The 21,713-nt window shown below is 56.8% G+C and overlaps 1 protein-coding gene across 1 annotated transcript in view; it reads left to right on the forward strand.

The window, feature by feature from the left end:
* The window catches only part of WNT5B (Wnt family member 5B), an 80,969-nt gene continuing 76,962 nt past the window's right edge, over positions 17,707–21,713 (forward strand). Inside the window, exon 1 of the mRNA XM_018048687.1 lies at positions 17,707–18,058. The gene's annotated coding sequence lies outside the window, so the exon portion shown is untranslated. The remainder of the gene's footprint in view (positions 18,059–21,713) is intronic.

The raw sequence follows: 21,713 nt of genomic DNA on the forward strand, positions 1-21,713 counted from the left end.
GCTGGTTTGAGATCCACATGCTTTCCCAGGTGTTGGAGGAGTGTGGGAGAGGGCCCTGGACTCGCAACCCAGAGCCTCCGCCGCCCTTGACCTCAGCCCCGCTACGTTCTCTAGGTCACAGGCCACGATGAGGATAAGGGGTGATTGTGTTTCTCCTGCTTGAGAGCGGAGAACTGCATTCTTCAGGTCTGCAGCTGCTCTGAGACCACCCAGCAGAGGCACCCGGAGGCAGCCCCCAGCAGGACATGGACACTCCTGCCGGGTCGGCTCGGGCTCCAGTTTCCTTTTCTTGTGACTTTATTCCTCAGGACTCCTTTCGGACTTTGGTCGGAAGCCGTGGTGTCCGTCCCCCCCCCCCAACTCCAGAGCTGTAGGTGGGAAACGGGTGGCCTCCACCCCCGAATGGCTCAGGGAGATGGGAGCTGGGGGCTCCATCTGGCTTTCCTTGGATTGTCGCCGCAGTGCAGAGTCAGGATGAGCCACGGCTTCGGGAGCCTCCTGACACTTCAGGAGAAAAGAGAACATGAGTAGCTACTCAGCCTGTGTCAGTGGGGCCACTGTGGGACGTCCCCAGGGGGCCTGACGGCTGGCTGTCCAGGAGAGGCCAGGCCAGTGGATGCCCACCCTGCTGGACGGGCGGGGAACCAGGGCAGAGCAGGGCTTGGCCCATGGGAACCTCGGCCGTGCACGGGAAGGCGAGGGTCCAGAAGTCAGACGACAGGATCGCCTTCTGGTCTGTGCTGTGTGTCAGGCTGTGGCCTCAAGAATTCACCTGGCTTCTCTCATCTTCAGTTTCCTCATTTTAAAACAGGGGTAAGGATGCCCACTGCCACAGGTATGGGGACACAAGGCCTGGAGAGGGGGTTTCTCCGGTAGGGGTCACCAGCCTCTTCACCTGCCCTGTTCCAGCACCTGACCCCCCGCCGGAACTTGGCCGCGGTGCCCTCAGCCGAGGGCGTCAGATACCAGCAGTCACTTGGCTTCTGCTTTAGAGGGCAAAGCCCAGATGCCAATGTGCTGTCTCATTGGCTGGGCCGCGCCAATCTCCCGGGGATTGGCTCCTGAATGCGGGCTTTGTCCGCCCGCCTCTTAGTCACGGTGACAAAGGACACCCAGGAGACGGGAACCTGACGCCGGATTCTTGAGCCAGGACGTCAACGCTGCGGAGTCCATGCGGCCCTCGGCATGGACTGGAACCTGCAGACGCTGCGGAAACACTCTGACCCCGGCTCCCCGCCCAGGCCAGCGGCTGGAAAGTCCCTGAGGGCGGGCGTCTGCTCCTCCTCTGGCCCCGAATACAGTGGTGCATACTCGGGCTCATAGCAGAACCCTCCAGGCACAGGAATGAGCCTGCTCTCGTCAGGTCTCCCACGAGCTTTAACTCCAGGATGGTCCCACAGCTGTGTTGCCGGACATGCATTAGCTGGGTGTCTGCTAGAAGGCGGCCTCCCCTGCGTGCTGGACCTCAGAGCCAGCCTGCGGGGCCCCGGCTGCCCCCTGCTCAGGGCCAGGGCGGCTGGGAAGAGGGGCAGTCTGGGCCTGACCCTGGAGCTCGGGACCCTACGAAGGTCTCACTGTGGAAGGCCTCACTTTCTGCACCCCCTGGGCTCAGGTCCTCAGGGTCATGGGATTTCCTTCAGTGCCCCTGAGCTGACTGATGAGGCTCCTTCCTACCTCACGGCTGGGGGGCAGAGACTCCGCGTCTAAGGCAGGTGCTGCTGCTTCAGAAGAGTCTCTGTACTGAAGGCTCAATGGATGTTCTGGGAACTTGCCAGGGACTGAGACGCAACTGGTCTTTGTAAAGGTCCCTCCCCTCCCCAAGAGTGTGTGTGTGTGTGTGTGTGTGCACGCGTGCGCATGTTTGCACTCCGGGTTCACACACCCCCGTACAGGCTTTGGCCCAGTGTGAGGGTCTCCCTGCGATGAAGGAAATGAGTAAAAAGCTTCAACATTTTTGTTCCCCTTGGAGGCTTGCAAAGAAGGTGTTAAGAGCACAAGATTTAAATCATAAATTTTATTAAAAGCCAAGCAGCCTGACATGTGGCTGTTGCCAACTTGGACGGTCTTTGGGGTGAAGCCGCCCTGAGCTAATCCAGAAGGAATCAGAGGGGGAAGCGAGTGGAGCCTCAGCCAGCGGGAGTGGGGAGGCTCACACCCCGGGATCCTTCCCTTCACCCTCCCTCACGCTCCCTCTTCAACCAGTGGAGCCTCCAGCCGCCAGGACTCCATGTAAGGGGGAGGAGCAGCCACTCCAGCTGGCCCAGGACTGGCCACAGGTGCCCCCTGAGTGGCATTGGGGAGACACGCAGGACAGGAAGCCCCAGCTGCCCTCCCATCCTCTCCTGCAACAGCTGGCGTTGGACACCCAGGAAATGCCCCTCCCCAAACCTGCTGGAACGGGAACCTCCCCTTTCCCAGGATGGGGGCCCTACCTGGCCTCTCACAAGACAGGAAGCCATGTGAGATCCTCAGACCTGGGAAGCAGCACCTCCCAGGATGGACAGGATGGATCATGGTGCAGAGATTGGGCAGAGGGGCTCCCCCAGGACAGCCTCGCCTCCAGCCCAAGCCACTCCCAGACGCCTCTCTGGCCCTTGCCCCAGCTCTGTGTCAGCTCCCAGGGGAGCTCTGGGTCACAAGGGTCACCGTGACTTTGTGCCTTGAGCTCTCCAGCCCACTCGCCAAGGGTGGGAGCATGGCTCGGCAGGGCCTCAGCCAGGGGGCTGAAGCCCCCACCCCTGAGCTGGACCCAGGGGGCCTCTGCCGTGGACAGGGGCCCTGGATCTATCTGGCCAGTCAGACTTCCTGTCTTTACTAAAGCGTTGGTTGCATTATAAGGTGTTAAAAATCACCAGCACAGCTTGGAACCAGCCACAACGTCTTCCAAGCCTTCCAGTGTCGTCCGGGAGTGCAGACAGAACCTCTTCACCCAGAACCTCTAGACCCCTCAAAGCTCCCAAGAGCAGGGTGGGGCCCTCTAATCCCCCTGGGGATGACTTCCCGCCTACGTGTGTGTAGGTGACTCTGTGAAGAGCGATTTAATATTCTCAGCTGGACACCTGTGTCTGCAAACCAGGGCTTCCGAGTGTCATCACTTCCTCCTGGAGCTTCTGCAGTTCTCCCCCGGCCCCCCGGGAAGGGGCAGCATGGAGGGGCATGCGGGGGCCCAGTGGGGAAGCAAAGCCTGCAGGGGCTGCACTGGCTGCAGTAAGGGCGGGCGTCACCCTGGGGTTGCGGGGAGACGAGGTTGCCCCCGCCCCACGGCAGCTGCTCCCCCAAGCCTGACAGGCCTTTCCCAGTAGCCACCTTCTTCTTTCCTTCTCTCCTGTTTTCTCTCTTTGCTTAACAAGATTCCACCCCCCTGCCAAATGTCCTCCTCCTCCACGTGCAGGAGACCCGAGGCTGGGAGCTGCCTAGTTTGCAAGGATCAGGGATGGTCAGGGTCTCCCATTCCAGCAGGTCTGGGGAGGAGCGTTTCCTGAGTGACCTGGACACAGAACCCCAGCTGTTGGCAGCCGGGCAGGCTGGTGGGCAGTTCCCCCACCAGACACCAGGTTTTCTGTCTTCATCTCACCAGCGCCTCCTGGGGCACCTTCTGTTTGCAGGTCTGCGTCAGTCGCCACGGCTGGGGGTGACTCGAGGCCCCAGGGTGGGCGCCAACTCCCCTGTGTCCACCCACCAGCCCCCACCAAAGCACCCCAGCGTTTGTGGTTGTCCTGCCCTCATGGCCCTCTGTGAGTTTAATAAACAAGACTGAGAGGGGAGTGATTTACAGAGAACGTGCAGTGCCCTCGGTCACCCAGCCACGCGTGGAGGACGGGAGCGGCTCCTGGTGAAGGGCTGGCCAGACGCCAAGCCCACCCTTTATGCGATGACCATGTCCTGTCCACGTTTCAGACGGACGTTGAGTGAGACCGTGGCCCGTATCTACTCTCTCTTCAGTGTGCCCTGTGCTAACAGGAGCAGCTGGAGCTTCTCGTGTTAGTTGCTTCAGCTGTGTCCCCATGGACTGTAGCTCATCAGTCTCCTCCGTCCATGGGGTTATCTAGGCAAGAATACTGGAGTGGGTTGCCATTCCCTACTCCAGGTATTTTGCCGACCCAGAGATCGAACCCGTGTCTCTTCCGTCTCCTGCATTGGCAGGAGGGTGGCACTTAACCACTAGCACTACCTGGGAAGCCCACGTTGTGTACTTACCAATGGTTAAAAGTATAGATGTTATTTACATATTTTTTAATCACACACACACACAAAATTTTTTTTTTTAATTTTAAAGGCTGATCCACAGCAAACACCTGCTGTCTTGGGCACTGTTGCTCTCTAGTCGAGTCTTCCAAGGTTACTCTTGAGTGAAGCCCTAGGTGGTCCTCCAGGCACCAAGGACCATCCACTGCCTGGTCACTGCTCTTAGCTGTCCGGGCCCAGCAGCCCTGGGCCTCCCCTCTCCCTTGCTCAGCCCTGGCCCTAGTTTGAACCAGGGTCTCTGGAATATTGACAGTGTCCTGGCAGCACCTACTGGCCCATCCCCAAGGCTCCCCCCTTGACCAGCCCCAGGCTGCCCAGCCAGTCTTTTGCCCCCTCTTGTCTGCCCTAAAGGACACCTGCCTGGCTTCCTCCACTTTCCAAACAGGGACGAGGGCATAAGGAGGTTGAGTAAACTACCTTTTATTAGATTTATTTGGTTTAGAGCAGAAACCCTCTGAGGAATTCACTTCATATAGGAAGTGGAGAGGGGCTGCTTTCTATTAAGGGGTCACCCAAATGCCCCTCTTGTTACAGGGCCCCCTGGACTACACACAACTCCCCTTACCCTTTCAGACTGCCAGTTTGAGTAGATTTTTATGCTAGAAAATTCTTCCTTATAGATTTGTAGGAAAGGATCTTGAAAACAGTCCTGTCCAGGACTTCTCTTGTGGTGCAGTGGATAAGAATCTGCCTTTGCTGACAAAGGTCTGTCTAGTCAAAGCTGTGGTGTTTCCAGTAGCCATGTGTGGATGTGAGAGTTGGACCATAAAGAAGGCTGAGCGCTGAAGAATTGGTGTTGGAGAAGACTCTTAAGAGTCCCTTAGACTGCAAGGAGATCAAACCAGTCCATCCTAAAGGAAATCAGTCCTGAATATTCATTGGAAGGACTGAAACTCCAATACTTTGGCCACCTGATGTGGAGAACTGACTCTCTGATGAACTGACCCTGATGCTGGGAAAGATTGGAGGCAGGAGGAGAACGGGTGAAAGAGGATGGGATGGTTGGATGGCATCACCGACTCGATAACATGAGTTTGAGTGAGCTCTGGGAGTTGGTGGTGGACAGGGAGGCCTGGCATGATGCAGTCTATGGGGTCGCAAAGAGTCAGACATGACTGAGCAACTGAACTGACACAGGTTCGATCCCCGGTCCAGGAGGATTCCACATGAGGCAGAGCAACTAAGCCTGTGCGCCACAACCACGGAACCCACACTCTAGAGCCCTCGAGCCACAACTACTGGAGCCCACTCGGCCTAGAGCTCACACCACAGCTACTGAGCCCACACGCTGCAGCCACTGGAGACTGCACGCCCTACAGCCTGCGCTGCACAACAGAGAAGCCTCTGCAATAAGAAGCCCATGCACCGCAATAAACAGTAGCCCCTACTTGCTGCAGCTAGAGAAAGCCTGCACGAAGCAACCAAGACCCCGTGCAACCAAAACTAACTAAACAACTAAAGTATATATTTTAAAAAAACAGAACAAAACCCTGTCCAATCTCTTAATTTTAAACAGAAGGAAGTCTGGAAATGTTCCTAAATGTGGAGTCAGGGGCCCATGGCCACTTAGGGGCAGCGCCCGACCTCTGCCGTGCAGCCTGGGCTCCCTCCAGCACTGGGGTCCCAGCCCCACCTGAATCACAGGCCACCTAGAGCCCTTTCCTGCTGTGGTCCCTGCTGGAGGAGCCTCCTTGTCCATGGGCAGAGAAGGGCATGTCTTCCCCAAGGTCTGCTCACTAGAGGCCGGGCACAGGCTGTGCCTGGATCCACTTCGAGCCCTTCCTACCGCAGCAAGCATAAATCTGTGCTTACCAGAAACAGCAAAGATCCAAATAGGCGCAGACACCCCACTGATGCCACCCATGGAGGCAGCATCTCGCATTTTATTTAAAAAATCGGTGTCCAGTGGAGATGGCAGAAGACTGGTGATGCTCACTGGGATTCTCAAATTGCCAACAACTGTGAAGCATAAAAGTGAGCCTCAGAGATTCGCTGCTTCCTAGGTTTGTACCAAATTGAATTACTGTATCCAAGAACAGTGCCACTATGTACTAAACTTCACACACAGCCTCTAAATGACTTGAGGGAAAAAGCCCAAATAACTTGGAAATAACGTTCAAACATAACTTCTCAACCCAACTACCAGGCTGATGGAGCAGTTTCAAAGGAGTTATCATGATATCTGAGAAATAAGAAAACTCAAAAATATTAACACTTTAAAACTCTGACTTATTCATGAAGAAAAGGAATGTCACAGACTGCCTCTGATATTTTAGGGTGAGTGCGGGGTGACTGCCTGAACGAAAGGGCTGATGCCCCCATCGCACCCCCACCCCAAAAGATAATCCCATCAAGAAAGAAAATGAGTCTAATTGAGGTGACCAGTTAGTGGCTCAGCAGGAAGATGTCTGTAGCTCTTGCAGGAGCTACAAGAGATGAGGGTTCGATCCTTGGGTCGGGAAGATTCCCTGGAGGAGGAAATGACAACCCACTCCAGTATTCTTGCCTGGAGAATTCCCCTGCACTGGGAGCTTGGAGTCTTAACCACTGGACCACCAGCGACGTCCTTTAACCATTGTTTCGAGCATGAGCCCCGCACTTTCATTTTGTAGGAAGTCTTGATTGCGGGCTTTGCCACGCGTACCGTCTCTGCTCAGCTGTGGATTGTGTGTCTTCTGATGAAACGATAGATGCTGAAATTAGAATTTCATCTAATTTTCATATCTCAGGTAATATTATTCTTTTCAAACATTTTTTTCCAACCACTTAAAAATGTAGAAGCTGTTCTCAGCTCACAGGTCATACAAGGACCGGCAGCAGGATTTGCCCCTGAGGTAATGGTCTGCTAATCCCTGACCTGGGAATACCAGAATTTTCTCCTCCTCACAATTCTGGCCCCGGGCTGGGTTCCAGGGCTTGATGAGGTTGCTCTGCAAGGTGGTGCCTTTTACTAAGTAGCCTGAATGGACCACATTTTGTTCACCTATTGAAGAACACGTGGGCCATTTCCAGCTATGGGCTGTTGTAAATAGAGATGCCATGAACTTCCAGGTTTTGTGGAGCACTAGGTTTCATTTCTCTGGGGTAAATGCCCAGGCATGCAATTGCTGGATTGTATGGTAAGTGTATGTTTGGTTTTTTAAGAAATTGCCAGACTCTTCTCCAGTGTGGCTGCACCATTTTGAATTCCTGCGGGCAACTTCTGAGAGATCCAGCTTCCTATTTCAGCTGTTCTCGTGGGTCTCTAGTGACACCTCCCTATGGAATTCTTCGGCGTGTTCCTAGTGGCAGGGGGGATGAGCACCCAGATTCTTGAATGGCCTTGAGGCCACTTTCAGTCTGTGGGCGTCCAGTGGCCCCACTGCTTCCTGTTGAGAGGACTGTTCGCCTCCCACTGAAGCAGCTTTGTCACAGCGTTTGGGAGTGTCTGTGTGGGTCTGTTCCCAGGTTCCAATGGTCTGTGCCCTTCCGCTAAGGCCATGCTGTCTTGATTACTCCAACTATATTCAAGTACAGAAATCCTTCCCAAACTGAGTGAATTTTAAGACTCTAGATTTCATTCTAGGCTGAGACAAACCCAGGAAATTTCAACACGAATTGGGTCATTTGGCAAACTTTTTAAGACTCTGGAAGAAGGTGTGTTTTTTTTCCCCACAAGGATGGATTAACATATTCCCTCTTTCTTTTCTTCCTGTTTTTTTTTCCCCCCTTGTTATGGTAAAATCTAAATAACATGAAATTTACCATTGTAACCATGTGTGAGTGTCCAGTCCAATGGCGTCCAGTGCATTCACACTGCCGTCCAACCATCTGGGTCCAGACGCGTTCCTTGTCCCTGGCTGAAGCCCCCCACCCCCCACCCCACCCCGTAACCTCTATTCTCCTTTCCTCTCTGTGTGTTTGATTGTTCTCGGGGCCTCACATAAGTGGAGTCGCACAGCATTTATCCTTCTGTGTCTGGCTTATGTCACTGAGCACAGTGACCTCAAGTTTCATCCATTCTGTAGCTTGAGTCAAGTTTTCTTTCCTTTTTAAGACTGAATAACGTTCCACTGTGTTTATCCACCCATCCGTCAGCGGGCGTTTGAGCGGTTTCCACTTCTGCCCTCTGGTGAACGACGCTGCCGTGATCGCGAGGTCCGGATGCATCTTCTCCGTCCCCAGGTTTCATACCCAAGAAGGGACCAGCCTCTCCTCTGCCAGGCGTTCAGACCTCTGCTTCCTTCACTCCTCCGGTTAAGACCCCAGGGGCCAGCTGCCAGTGGGTCCAAGGGGCCACTAGAGGGAGCCCCCCACCCTGGGATCCCATGGGTCTGATTTCCTGGCAGTCTCTGGCTGGTGGAAGTCGGGGTGGGGAGACTCGAGACCACCGCAGAGGAAACAGCCTCCATGCTGCTTAGGGACTGATCCCCCCTCTCATCTCCCAGCTTGAGCAGCTTCAGGGGTCTTTCCTGGACCTACAGGCATTGTCCCAGAATTGTTTTATTAAAAGCCTTGAGTCTCCAGCCACCGGGGGCGAGAGAACTGGACTTTCCTTGATTCTTAGTTTGCGGGGAAATTGTTTTCCTGCCTCCTTGTGAGCCTGAACAGATTACACAGAAAAGCACTTCATCTTCTGCATTTCTCCCACGGTCTCCAGCCCAGCCCCCCACCCCACCCCAACCACCACTGCTATTTATAGAGCCTGGCCAGCTTGATTCCCGCCCCTGAGTGATGGTGGGGGTGGGATGGAGACCCTGGGTGTTGGGACAGAATTTGGAGAAGGCTCTGTCTTCACAGCGGCTCTTGTATACCTGGGGACAGGTGAGGCCTGACCTGGGTCCCCGTGGCCTGGCTGGGGCTCACCAGCATGATGAGATGGCATCGTCAGAATGCAGGTGTGAGGGTACCATTCCTCAGCTCATGGTACGCGCTCCGTTAGGACTGGTCCGTGCTGTCCTGACGCTGACCAAGCAGGTTTCCCTCCACATAATTCCTGGTGCCACACAGCAGTGGAAAATCCATAAAAACTAACAGTTATCCCTGCTTTAATCATCGCCATGGTCACTACCCTAATCTGGAAGGTTTTCCCAAGAGTTGGGCTGCAGGATCTCTGCTTCCCAAAAGGCAGTTCTAGAGGTGGAGAGGGTGTTCCCCCACCCCACCACTGCGCCTGGGTGGAGGGACACCCCGGGGCTACTGGAAGGGGCAGAGGGCTGGCCAGGTTTGGGAACAGGTGAGTATCTCCCTAAGTCAGGAGCACGGCCCAGGTGGTTCCTTCCCCCTGTCACCGCCCCAGGCAATAAGGGCTGAGCCGGTGGAGGTGGGAGGCGGGGGGGAGGGCAGGGCTGCCCCATGGCTTGTCCGGGGCTGAGTTTATATGCCTGTGGGTTCAGCTGCTCAAAAACAGCCTTTATTGCTCCCAGCCCACTAGGCTCTCCCAAACCCACTAAGATGGGAAAGAAATTCAGATTGGGGCCCTGTGGTCGAAGCAGGGTCTTGGCATGGGGGCTGGGCCCAGCGATGGGGCCTCCCATGGGGACAGGACAGGACGCACCATCCCCAGCCAGTCAGCCTCAAGACCACCTCTTGGTGGTAGAGGTTCTGGAAGCCAGTCCTGGGCAGCCAAGGGGCCTCCTTGCCACCCCTCCCTCTCTGGGGGTGACTCTCTCCCGGTTGGCCTTCCGCCCCCAGGGTACAGGCTGAGACTGCACGCTTTGCTTCAAGCAGTGAGGACTCTGCTCAGTGAGGGCCCCTCCAGCCGGTGGCTTTGGCTGCGGAGAGGGTGACCTGAGGCCCTCCCAGTGCGCCCGCAAGCTCCCCCTCCCTTGCCCCCTCAGGCCACCCTGCTCGGGGGCCCCCAGCTCCGGCCCCCCTTCCTCGGGAAGCTCTGAGCCAGCTGCTCCCCAGAGAGAAACTTCACCCCTGCTCTGGCCCAACTGCCAGCCGCCTGATTCATTCCCGTCTCCTCCACATCAAAGGCTCTCGGGCCAGGGCTTGGCCCCAAGTCAGTACATGCGTGCTCTGTATCTGGAGCAAGCGAGTGTCCTCTGTCTGTCCAGGTCATCAGCCATCGCGTCCCTGCTCAGGGTTCTCGAAGTGCAAAGGGAAAGGGTTTTATTAATGAAATACTGATTGTGACCTGGTTGGTTCTGACCCTTTAACTGTTAGCATGAAGCATCTTTGAAACACACATTCATCATGCCTCACTGAAAGCAAAAATCCTAGGACCCTGGATTGCCTGCATGGGTTTCAATGACCTGGGCCTTCTCTGCCAGCTCTGGAGACCCTGTCCCTCACCACCAATCCAGGTGGATGTTTAAACTTAAAAACTGAGCAGCAAGCAGCTCCTGGCCTCCTGCCACTGGCCTGGCCTGGGAGCCCTGACGGCACCCTGGGAAGTGGACAGGAGGCTGGTGGCCGCCTGGGTGGTGAGATCTAAAGGCACCAGGAAGGCTCCCTCGTCCCCACCTCCTACCCCCGGGGCCTGGGAGCATCTCCTCCATCCAAAAACTCTAGTGCCTGATATCCCACCGCTGGATAATCTGCTGTGGGCCCGGGAGCTTTTTTGTTCCCAGAAATTCCTGCTTAAAACACACCCTAGATGACAGCCCAAGAATGAGAAAAGAAGCAGGCGGGACACAGGTGTGGTTACCAGGCTGCAGGAAGGCGGAAAGGAAATGAAAGGGGCGAGGGTAGCTAGGAGTTTGATAAACGAGGGGGTGAGGTCACCGGCCAGAACCTTCCCCTCCCTGGCCGGCCACCTCTCCCTGGGGCTCTCTCCACTCAGGTTTGGGAATCTCAGGTCAGCCCCCACTGCCCACCACCAGGCCTCTCCAAACCAACGGCATGTATCTGCTTCTTCTCTTAGTATTGATGGTATTTAAGGCCCACGTTTGAAACTTGAAACACTGAATGGAATTTTGGTCTCTTTCCTGGTCATCTCTCTTTCATTGTCTTCGTGGGCAGAGTGTGAAGTCTCAAGAAGGGCTTCTCTGGGGACTTCCCAGGCAGTCCAGTGGTTAAGACTCCGAGCTTCTACTGAAGGAGACGTGGGTTTGTTCCCTGGTCAGGGACCTAGCTCCCACATGCTGAGCAGTGCAGCCAAAATATTTTTAGAAAAAAGAAGAGCCTCTAGGAAGGAAGAATTTTTCAAGTCTAATTAACTTTGTAACTGATTGCTATTTTCTGTGAGTCATTTTCATTGGTCAACACATTAAAAAAAAATCCAGGGTTAATTCAGGTGCTGAACTTAGTTACATCTTAGAATTCAGAGGCTTGTCCCACTAGATAGAGTGAAGAAGATCAGAGAACAGGGGAGGGTGTTGTGTTAAATGCGTTAAATTTCACATTGTCCAACGTAGCTATTGTCCACTACAATGCTGCGTTCCCACGTGTCACCCTTCGCCTGTTGGGGTACAAACACTTTTTCTCAAGTCAAACAAAAACTTCACCCAGGAAACTGCCAACCAAGCATTCTGGTTCAGAGGGCGGAATTCAGGAGTTTAGAAATGCTTTTGATGATAATTATAGGTCCGCAGGCAAACCATTACTCACCGTGAGATGTCTGGGTTACCTGCGGATTTCCTCTATCACCCTCATTAGTACCATTTAGATAACTGGAGCCCTGTCTCAGCTGACGCATTCCCAAGGCCAAGGTGGGCAGGAATTGGGCTGGGGTACCAGGTGGGTTCCCCTCTGCTGCCCTGCCCTCTGCCTCCACCCGAGGGGATAGGAGTGGATTCCCCGGGGTCCCCTGGAGACAGGGCACCTCTTCCCTCCTCTCGGGCTTGCTGGATATGGACTTCGGGGGCCAAGTCTCAGGGGTTTCGCAGATGATGCGAGTGGTAAAGAACCCGCCTGCCAGTGCAGGAGATGCAAGAGATGAGGGTTCGATCCCTGGGTCGGGAAGATCCCCTGGAGGAGGACATGGCAACCCACTCCAGTATTCTTGCCTGGAGAACCCCATGGACAGAGGAGCCTGGTGGGCCACAGTCCATGGGGTCTCAAGGAGTCTGACACGACTGAGCTACTGAGCACACACGTGCGCACACGCGGCCAAGTCTCAGGCTGAGCTAAAGACCAGAGTCACCTGTGGGAGCTTGAAAGTTACAGGCCACAAACACACCTGCTCAAAAGGCCTGCAGTGCAGCCTGGGAGTCTGTGTTTGTGAGAGTCTTTCCTGAGAGATGCTGATAAACCCACAGTCCAAACCACCAGGACCCCAGGAAGCCTCCCAACCCACAGTTTCAGAGCCAATGACCATGAGACACCCTCTGATCACAAGACTCCACAGCCCCCACGAGGAGGGAGGAAGGCCCCTCAGGCCTGGACCGACCACACACCACCCCCACCACCCCCGCACCCGAGCCCCCACCCGACCCCCCACCCCACCCCCAACCCCTGGAGCTCCTGGCTCCCTTCTCCCCTCCCCATTCCTTTCCAAGACCAGGAATTTCTCAGCCACCTCACTTTTCTTCTGAGTGCAAGCTATGCAGGTGTCCCTTATTGTGAAGAGCACATCACTTGACCCTAGCCCCACTCCCTGACAGTTAACCTTGCAGGACCATCCCCAGGGCTCAGTCCCCTTCCACCTGGACCCTCGCCAATGCCAGTTCAGTTCGCTGGCGCTGCACCTCCAGTCACCCTGACCTCCAACCTCCCTCCCGTTGCCGTTTCTTGCTGTCAACACTTGACCGCTCCCGTTAACCCTCAGAATGAGATGGACATGGAGTCAGATTCTCGTCTCTCCACACCGCCATCTACCTCCCTTTTCCCTTTGACTCCATAGTGGGTTTGTTTTGTGAGGACACTGCAGCCCCGACAGAGAAGGTGACCTTTGCAGGGTCCACTCTGTCCTGAGGACACCTGACCCGGGGGTGTGCCCCTCTGAGGGCCCCTGCCCTACCGTGAGGGCAGAGCCCCTGACACTGGCACCACGTCCCGATTCCCTCCTAACACCCGTCCATACAGAACACACACGAAAGGACTTCAGTCAAAGCCAAGAAGGGGAAATAGAACGCGAGGATCCTGACAGGTCAAGGTGGTCGGAGCACTGCGTGCCCATGGTGACTCCAAACAGCGCCGCCCTGTGGGCCCAGCCTGCAGCAGTTCATTCCCGCCCCCGCCCCACCCCGCCCCTCCAGCCAGGAGAGCTTCCCTCCCACGCTCCCCAGGACCTTTACAGGGAATGCTGACTGTGATGCTGGGATCTCTGGATTTTGCCAGGTTTTAGTGACACCTTCCCTGGTGGCTCAGAAGGTAAAGTGTCTGCCTGCAACGCGGGAGACCTGGGTTCTATCCCTGGGTCGGGAAGATCCCCTGGAGAAGGAAATGGCAACCCACTCCAGTATTCTTGCCTGGAAAATTCCATGGATGGAGGAACCTGGTAGGCTATAGTCCATGTGGTCGCAAAGAGTTGGACACAATTGAGCAACTTCACTTCACTTCAATGACACCTTCAAGCTGCCTCATTCTAAATATTTGTGAAGCAGTAATTCATTCAAGGAACATTCTAGGACTCTGTACGTCTTCTCATGGGAGAAAATATGGGGATGAAAATCCAAGAGTTTAGAGGCTGAGAGCCACATTAGACCATCCACGTAGGAATTCAGGTCCTGTCTGCTTTAGAGTAGTAACGCTGTTAGCCATTTTTACTATCGCTTCTCAGCCTCTTGGCTAAGATCAAGTGTAGTTTTATTGAGTGTGTGCCAAACGTGAGGGGCTTCCTAGGTGACTCAGTGGTAAAGAACCCGCCTGCCAGTGCAGACGCCACAGGAGACGTGGGTTTGATCCCTGGCTTAGGAAGCTCCCCTGGAGGCGGAAATGGCAACCCACTCCAATATGCTTGCCTGGAGCACCCCATGGACAGAGGAGCCTGGTGGGCTACAGTCACAGGGTCGCCCAGAGTCAGACGCAACTGAGCAACTGAGCACGCAGCACACACCGTCCGTAAGAGGTGGCCCCTGGTTTCCTCACCTGCTTCACCCCACGTAGTACTCACCCCCTGAGGCAGGCTGTCTCACCGCCACTCCCTGACAGATGAGGAAACAGTGGCTGAGAGACAGCTGTTCCTGCCCAAGATCACGTATACTGGCAGTGAGTCCGGATGTCTGGGGTCAGGGGGATGGGGGGGGGCGGGGTATTGATGTGGAGCCCCCTGCTCAGCACCCTTGCTAGATCTCTCCCTGGAGGACATTGGTCTCTCTGGGGAGAACGGGTTACAGGAGACCCTCCAAGGGCGGTGAGCAGGGCTGTGTTCACCAGATGGATCTCGATCAAGATGAAACGTAACTACACGTATCAGTGCTGCTGCTGCTGAGTCGCTTCAGTCGTGTCCGACTCTGTGCGACCCCATAGACGGCAGCCCACCAGGCTCCCCCGTCCCTGGGATTCTCCAGGCAAGAACACTAGAGTGGGTTGCCATTTCCTTCTCCAGTGCATGAAAGTGAAAAGTGAAAGTGAAGTCGCTCAGTCGTGTCCGACCCTCAGCGACCCCATGGACTGCAGCCTACCAGGCTCCTCCATCCACGGGATTTTCCAGGCAGGAGTACTGGAGAGGGGCGCCATCACCTTCTCCTGTATCAGTGTTGAGACTGTCAATACTCTTGCTTCCTTCTGCCTCCCTTGAGCTGCTGGCCTCCTGCTGTGAACTTTTCCCTGACAGGTCACTGCAGAGGCAGATTCAAGCCCATGACAGCAGAGTTCTCCTCTTTCCAACCCTGGTGCCATTAGCGTTTAGTATCCCCCTGACCCACACATCCCAGAATGTCTCAGCTACTTTGAGTCTGAGGCAGGCAGGGGATTGGAGGGGGTAATCTATGGGGGTCTATGGGTGGCGGCTTGATATTCAGGTCAGAATCTACCAGCTTTTCAAGCCTCTGTTTTCAGAAGAGCATCCAGACAACAAGAGCAAGGTGAACACTGTCCGGCACAGACCGTGTGCCCGTGGAGTAGCTGTTGGTAAAACGGCTACTAGCTCTGTAGCTTTGTTTCTCCATTTTCTCCTGGCTTCGAAGGCTCGTCAGGCCGGTGCCCCCAAGAAATTCTCTCTGCCTCCCAAATAAACCCTTAGGAAGGCATCAGAGAAGCAACTGGGTTGGGGTGGGGTGGAGGACTTTCTAACATCAGGGCGCTGGCGCCAGAGCAGCTGTGGTCCATGAAACTCTTCCTCCCAGTGCTGGGATGGGAAAGGGGACAGCTGCCCTCAGTGTGCACAGCCCAAGGGGCAGAGGTCAGCCCTAAAGGGGCCTCAACAGAGAGCCACAGAGAACTAAGGAAACGGAGGGGGCTGGCTCTGCCTGTCTCCTTCCGACAGGGTTTTGTTAGCTGTTCTGCCTTAGAAGAAGCCTCTGAGGGTGGCTGGCAGCCTGTGGGGGCATGACCAGGAAGGAGGAACAGTGTCTCCAATAAACAAAGCGGGAACCATTACTCTTTTCCATAGGTCCAGAAACTTGCTTTCTCTATGTTTAAACCACAAGTGCCAAGTCAGGATATGTTTTATCTGGGGGAGAAGGCGGGAGACCCCACCCAGCCATCACAGACAAAACATGGGCGAGCCTTGTCCGCAGTCCCACAGCACTGGCCTCCGGGCTGACTCAAGCAGTGGGGCGCTCACCACTTCCCCTGGGAACCTGGCCCAGGACTCGGGGCTCCTTGTTCGAATGCTTTCCCAGCTACTCAGCCACAAACTCCTTTCCTGGGGGGCTGCAGCTTCCCTCGCTGGGCCACAAGCGTTGACTCATCTTGGACCAAGATGGAAGCGGGAGGTGCAGAACCACGCAGGGGACACTCAGCTGGGATGGCTGTCACCTGTCGCCTGCCCTCCCCCTGGGTGGTCAGCTGGGGCCCAAGCAAACTTGCTCGTTCTCGTAGTTATTCCTTCAGACTTTTAACCTCCCGAGGCTGGGAGCTGCTCTTAGCCATCTCTGTGTGTTTAGGGCTCCATAAACGAGAGTATGAAGTGAATCCCCAGCTTCCGCCAGGCTGCTTGCCACTTTTCTTCTGCATGAGGCCTTCCTTTGCTTGCACAAAGACCCTAAACTCAGAACCCATCTCTTGTGAGGAGGAGAGAAGGTGAGCCTGTTTGTAATCTGTCAAGATGAATTCAAAGCTTTCTTCCTGCGTCCTGTGTTAGACCAGCTCCATGCAGGTCTCATCTGTCCCCACAGATAGAGCCTTGAACTAGCTCTCCTTGGGGAAGGTGGCCCCCCACCCCATGGCAATTACAGGCCATTCATTTCAGGCTGCTGGACCTGGTCTCATAAACTCCATTTACTGTGAGGTGAGAAGAGTCCTGGGGCACCTCCAGCCAGGCCAGCACAATTCCAGGGAAGACTTTCTCCCTAATTAGCGTGGTATTTGCTAAAACTGCGCTTACTTTCCTTATTGTAAAACCCAGAGCACAATAGAGCCTTACTGCCAGCCCACTGTGGTGGGTTCCTGGGCCCTCAGTCTCTGACCAGCCCCTGCAGCCCCTTCCCCCACTGAAAGGGGAAGGCTGTCACCCTGTTGTGATACCACTTTTTAAAAGCCCAAGCCTTCAATTATTGCTATTGTTTTTATGGCCTTTTCCCCCCTCACCTACTGCATTCAAAGATAATTTCTTTAGCAGAACAACCTTCTACTCACTAGGGGAAGGGAAGAGGGTGTAGAATATTAAAAAAAAAAAAAAAAAGCCCTTGTAAGGTGGGCCTCACACCCTGGGGCCCTCTTGTTTGGGTTCTGGACTAGGGTTCGGGGCTGGAGTTGGAGCTCTGCCCTGGTGGGGCCTTGGCTACTCCTTCTGGGACAGCTCGCCCAGGGGTACCAGATGGTGCTGCGCTCCCCAGATTTGGGGGCTGCAATCAAAGTGTTGGGACATGGTTCCCAGCCGAAGCTCTAGTAACTGTTAAGGCTCTAACTCCGTTCAGTGGCTACCGGAGTAATTCAGCCAGAACCGTGTCCCAGAAGTGATGAGGGCGCGCATTTTCCTTTTGAAACGCGTTTCTTGTGAGCCCCGCCGCGGGGGCCGTCCTCACCCGATGGATGGCTCTGCCGGGTGCTGTCCAGGGATCGAGGACCAAGGGAATAGCTCTGGTTTGTGAGCCAGAAATGACAGGTCCTCTCCTTCTTGGGGGGACCCAGAGGAGGATAAAGCGCGTGCGAGGGTTTGATGTGAGCTGGGGGCTCCCGGCAGGAGCGCTGGCTGCACCCGGGGCTGCTGCCCAGTGAGTCCTTCGGTGCTCCCGGAGGACCCGGCAGAGTTCTGGCGAAGTGGGCGGTAGATGTGCGGGGTGTCCGGGGAGGGGGACGCCCCACGCGCGTCCCGGAGTCTGTCCCGAGAAGGAGCGGGCGAGCGGGTCGCGGAGGCAGGTGCGAGGCCCTGTCCCGCCCGGGAGGAGCCCCGGGGGCGGGTTGTCGCGGCGGGGCGGGGGCGGGGAGGAGGCGCGGGGCGGAGCGCGGGGCCCGGGACCCGCCGGCCGGCGCCGGCCCTGCACTCGGAGCCGCGGCCGCCACCGCCGCAGCCAACTCGGGCCCAAGTTCCCGACCGCGGGGGCAGAGGAGCGCGCAGCCCTCGGCCCGAGCCCCGCGCAGCGCCCGGCCTCCTCCGCTCGACCGCCGACCGCTGCCCGCCTCCGCCCGCCGGCGCGGACCCAGGCGCCCTCCGGATAGAGAGCTCGGGCTCCGCGAGGGCGAGTGGTCGACCCCTGGGGCCGGGCGGACGCACGGCGAGACCGAACAGCAGCGCGGAGAGTCGACGCCGCCGGCCACTCGGGCCCCGCGGGCTCTGAAAGGGCCGGGCCGCCGGAGAGCGAGCGGGAGCCCGCGGGCCTGACAAGCCGCGGACGCGCAGGTAAGCCCCCGCCCCGCCGCCCAACTTCCCCGCGCCCCTCGCCCGCGGGCCAGTCTGGGTGCCCGTGTCGGGAGCAGAGAGGCGCGGTCCAGGAGGGGCCCCACCCCACCGCATCCTCGGGGACCCCGAGCTCGGACCGGGGCGGGTCTGCAGGGCCGGGGGGCCCGGCGGGGCAGGGGGCGCGCAGGGAAGGGGTCCCTGCCGCCGAACAAAGCTGGGGCCGCTGGCTCTCGCCGCGCCCGAGCCGCCCCTAGCAGGCAGGTAGCAAGGGCCCCCGCCCTCCAGGAGGCGAGTGTCTCCGCTTTCGGGCCCCGGGAGCTGCGGGGAGCCGCCCCCGGGCGCGCGGGCTCAGCCCCGGGCAGTCCGCGCGCCGCGAGACCCCGAGCTTCCCGCGCGCTTTTCCCGGCTCGCTCGGGCCCAGCTGGGCTCCACGGTGGGCTCTGCGCCCCGCGCCCGCCAGACTGTGGCGAGGCTCCATCTGGATTCTTTTAACCCCCGCGAGCAGTGTTAGTTTGGTGCCTGGATTCCTGCCGAAGCCCGAGCAGGTCTCCGGCTGGTCCTCGGAGTTTTCTGTTTTCTTTCATTGCGCCTCCGCGCCCCCTGCCTCTTCCCTGCTGGCCGCGAGAGGTGCGGGGTGGCCTTTCTCCACCCTCTCCTGGAGCCTCGGGGGATACTTGGCCGCGCACTCGAGACAGAGCGCCCTTTCCTGGATGTTTTCGTTGCCTTTGCTTGGAGCAGGATTGCTTCTCCGACAGAGAGAGGCGCTGAGGTGTGACCTGGCTGTGCTGGGGGACGTGCTCTCCGCTTGCCCCCCGCCCCGGGCCCTTTTGCCACCTGGCTGCTTGGCCACCGCCTTCAGTTACCACCCCCCCGGGCAGAGCTTCAGCCTGGTACCTGGAGGAGAATCCTGTTACCAGTCGGGTGGCCTAGGAAGTTTCCATTGACAGCAATGAGACGCGTGCCGTCAGGGTGCGTGCGGTAATCTCCAGTGGGCAGAGTCACGCTCCTGCCAGATTACCAGCACCCGGCCAGGGGCAGCAGCGGAAGCTTAGGGTGGCCCCTCCTGAGGCTAGCCCTCAGGCAACACAGGGCCTGGGGACAGTGGGCACACCTTGGGAGAGCCGAGGGCCCTCTCCTGGAGCCCGCCCCTCCGGTGTGGAATCACGTGTGCCGTTCACTTATCAAGCGCAAGGCTCTGCTCTCAGGCGGGGGTGAGTGACACCCAGCCTGAGCTTGCACCCACACACCTGCTAGGTCCCCGGCAGACCTGCCGACCCAGGAGATGTGGAAGGCTGAGTGGTGGTTTCCTCCATTTCAAAGTAGCATCTGTTCTATCTTCACACAGAAGATTTGTAGCTATAAATAGCAGGAGGAAGGAGATACCTCTACTGGGAAGGACAGGCAGTGCTCAGAAACCTCTGCACGCTGAGGGAGCCGTGATGCCGCAGGGCGTTTGTGGGGAGGTCCAGTCCGGAACCTGAGGACAGAGGTCTCTGCACCATCAGAGGTGGAGCAGGCACAGAGGAGGATGTTTGTGGAGCCAAGGACCTACCGAGGTGGCATGTGGATAAGTATCTGAGGGCAGCCCCTTTCCTTTCCCTCTAGGGAAAACTGGCCCTCGGGCTTGGGACTTGCTGGGGTCTGCAGGCCCTGCAGTCCCAGGCCCCAACTTCTCGGGTATTCGAGTATGGATGTGTGAACAGACATCTGCTCAGTCTGAAAATAGCCTTCTTTGGGTCCTTTCTATGGAGCTTTGCTTCCAAGGGGTCTGATTGGCTTGAAAACAATCCTTTTCTAAAAAAAAAATTAATTTTTTTTCTATGCCCAAAGTCTAAGCCAAATTGCTGGGAGCCATATGCTACGAAAGAAAAAATTGGGGCTTGCCCTTCACCTGCGTATTTCACGCTGCTGTTACTCTAGTGGCAGCTCAAAGAGTTTCTTGTTTGCTCTTCCTCAAGGAGGACCAGAGCCCAGGCTAGCCTGTTCTGATTTTCACTCCTGGTGTCTCTGCGGCTTCTGGATGGCCGTGCTCGTGTGTCTCGCAGGGGAGGAGGCTTTACGTGCCATGCTGGTCTTCACTGTCTCTAAAATAGACACGAGAAAGCCCACAGAGCTGTGCTGTTTGCTGTTCTCTGCTCCGAGCTCCGTTCCAAATTGCCTGCCATTAATCCCCTTCGTCTTCTGCACAGGTCCCCCTGCTCCTTCGCCACACCTGAACACATTCCGTAGTTTTCAGTAGTTGGTTGGTTGTTGATGTTTGGGGGGCTCCTTCAAGTCTCTTGAGCCTCACGACAGCAGGAGATCTAGAAGTCCCCAGTGGGGAGAGGACAGGGCGGAGGGAAGTGGTTCTGCGCTCTCGCCTCGGGGCATCCCTAGCTAGTTGCTCTTGCTGCTGTTGTTCAGCCACTCAGTCATGTCACACCCTTTGTGATCCCATGGACTACAGCATACCATGCTCCCCTGTCCTTCACTGTCTCCCGGGGTTTGCTCAAATTCATGTCCATTGAGTTGGTGATGTGTCTACTAAACATCTTCAAACTGCATCCAGCAGTTCAGAGAAACCCGGGAGAGGGCTTGGGGATGGACGCTTGGTGAAGGTGAAATCCCTACGGTTTTTCATCTGAGCCAGCTTTTACAGTACAAATCACCCTCTCCCCATCTCTGAGGGGGACAGACTGCCCCCTCCAGGCAGCGAGCTGGTGGAGCCCAGAAAGCGGACCCAACGTTTGGTCAGTCTGGCCAGCCTTGGCAATGGTGGCCCACTACTCCCAGCCCCTCTGCTGGGACTGTTTACCTGGCTAAATTTAAGCATCCACCCCCTCATTCCAGTCTGACCCACTGGCTCTGGGTCTCGCCCTCCTGGCCACTGGGCAGCATTTCCAGGCTTCCTGGCCCCTGTGGTTGCAGCTGAGTCTTTCCCAGCTGTGCAGCCCAAGTTCTCTTCCAGACTTGCTAAAGTCTGCCTCTCTCCTTCCTGCGTCTCCCCTCGAGGCTTTCTTCCCACCTCTTTGTGGAAGCTGATCAGTACTGGGGGAGGCTCTCCTCTGACCCTCCCCCCCCCACAAATATCAGGCACAGGGACCCTCGACTCCAGCCTTGACCGAGACCCTCATGCTGACTGTAACTGTCGCCAGCCCAGCCCAGGACCCTAAAGACACAGGGCTGTTTCTTAACCCTCCACACCCCAGGAGAACCCAGCCTGCCTGTGCGCCCTGCTCTTGCATGAAGTCTCTGAGGGAGGTTTATTGGGGTGCATCGTAGCATCTCCCCAGGGGGCCCAGTTGTCTCTCCTGTCACGTGGGGTGTTAGAACTCTTCCAGTTCTAATAGACGGTTACTTCTAACAGCTTTGGCTGGTTCCGTTTTGGAAACCCCTCTGCTGTGGCACAGGCGTGGGGGTGGGTGGCCGCCAGTGAAAGGAGGGCCGTCCCCACCAAGGGCAGCGGGCGTCTCACACGGTTCCTGTTTCACCCCCCATGGCTTCAGGCAGGGCTTGTGGTCCAGCCAGGGGCTAGGTTGCGCTCCTGGCTCTGGCCTCAGGGGCCCCTGTGGTTAGTCAGCATTCCAAGATGGAGTGAGGAGGCCCTGTCTCCAGCTCCTGGAGACATGGGGGCCAGAGCCCAGGGTCTCTTCTCTTCTACAGCTTCCTTGAACCA

The sequence above is a fragment of the Capra hircus genome, chromosome 5 (assembly GCF_001704415.2).
Source record: "Capra hircus breed San Clemente chromosome 5, ASM170441v1, whole genome shotgun sequence".
Taxonomy (NCBI): Eukaryota; Metazoa; Chordata; class Mammalia; order Artiodactyla; family Bovidae; genus Capra; species Capra hircus.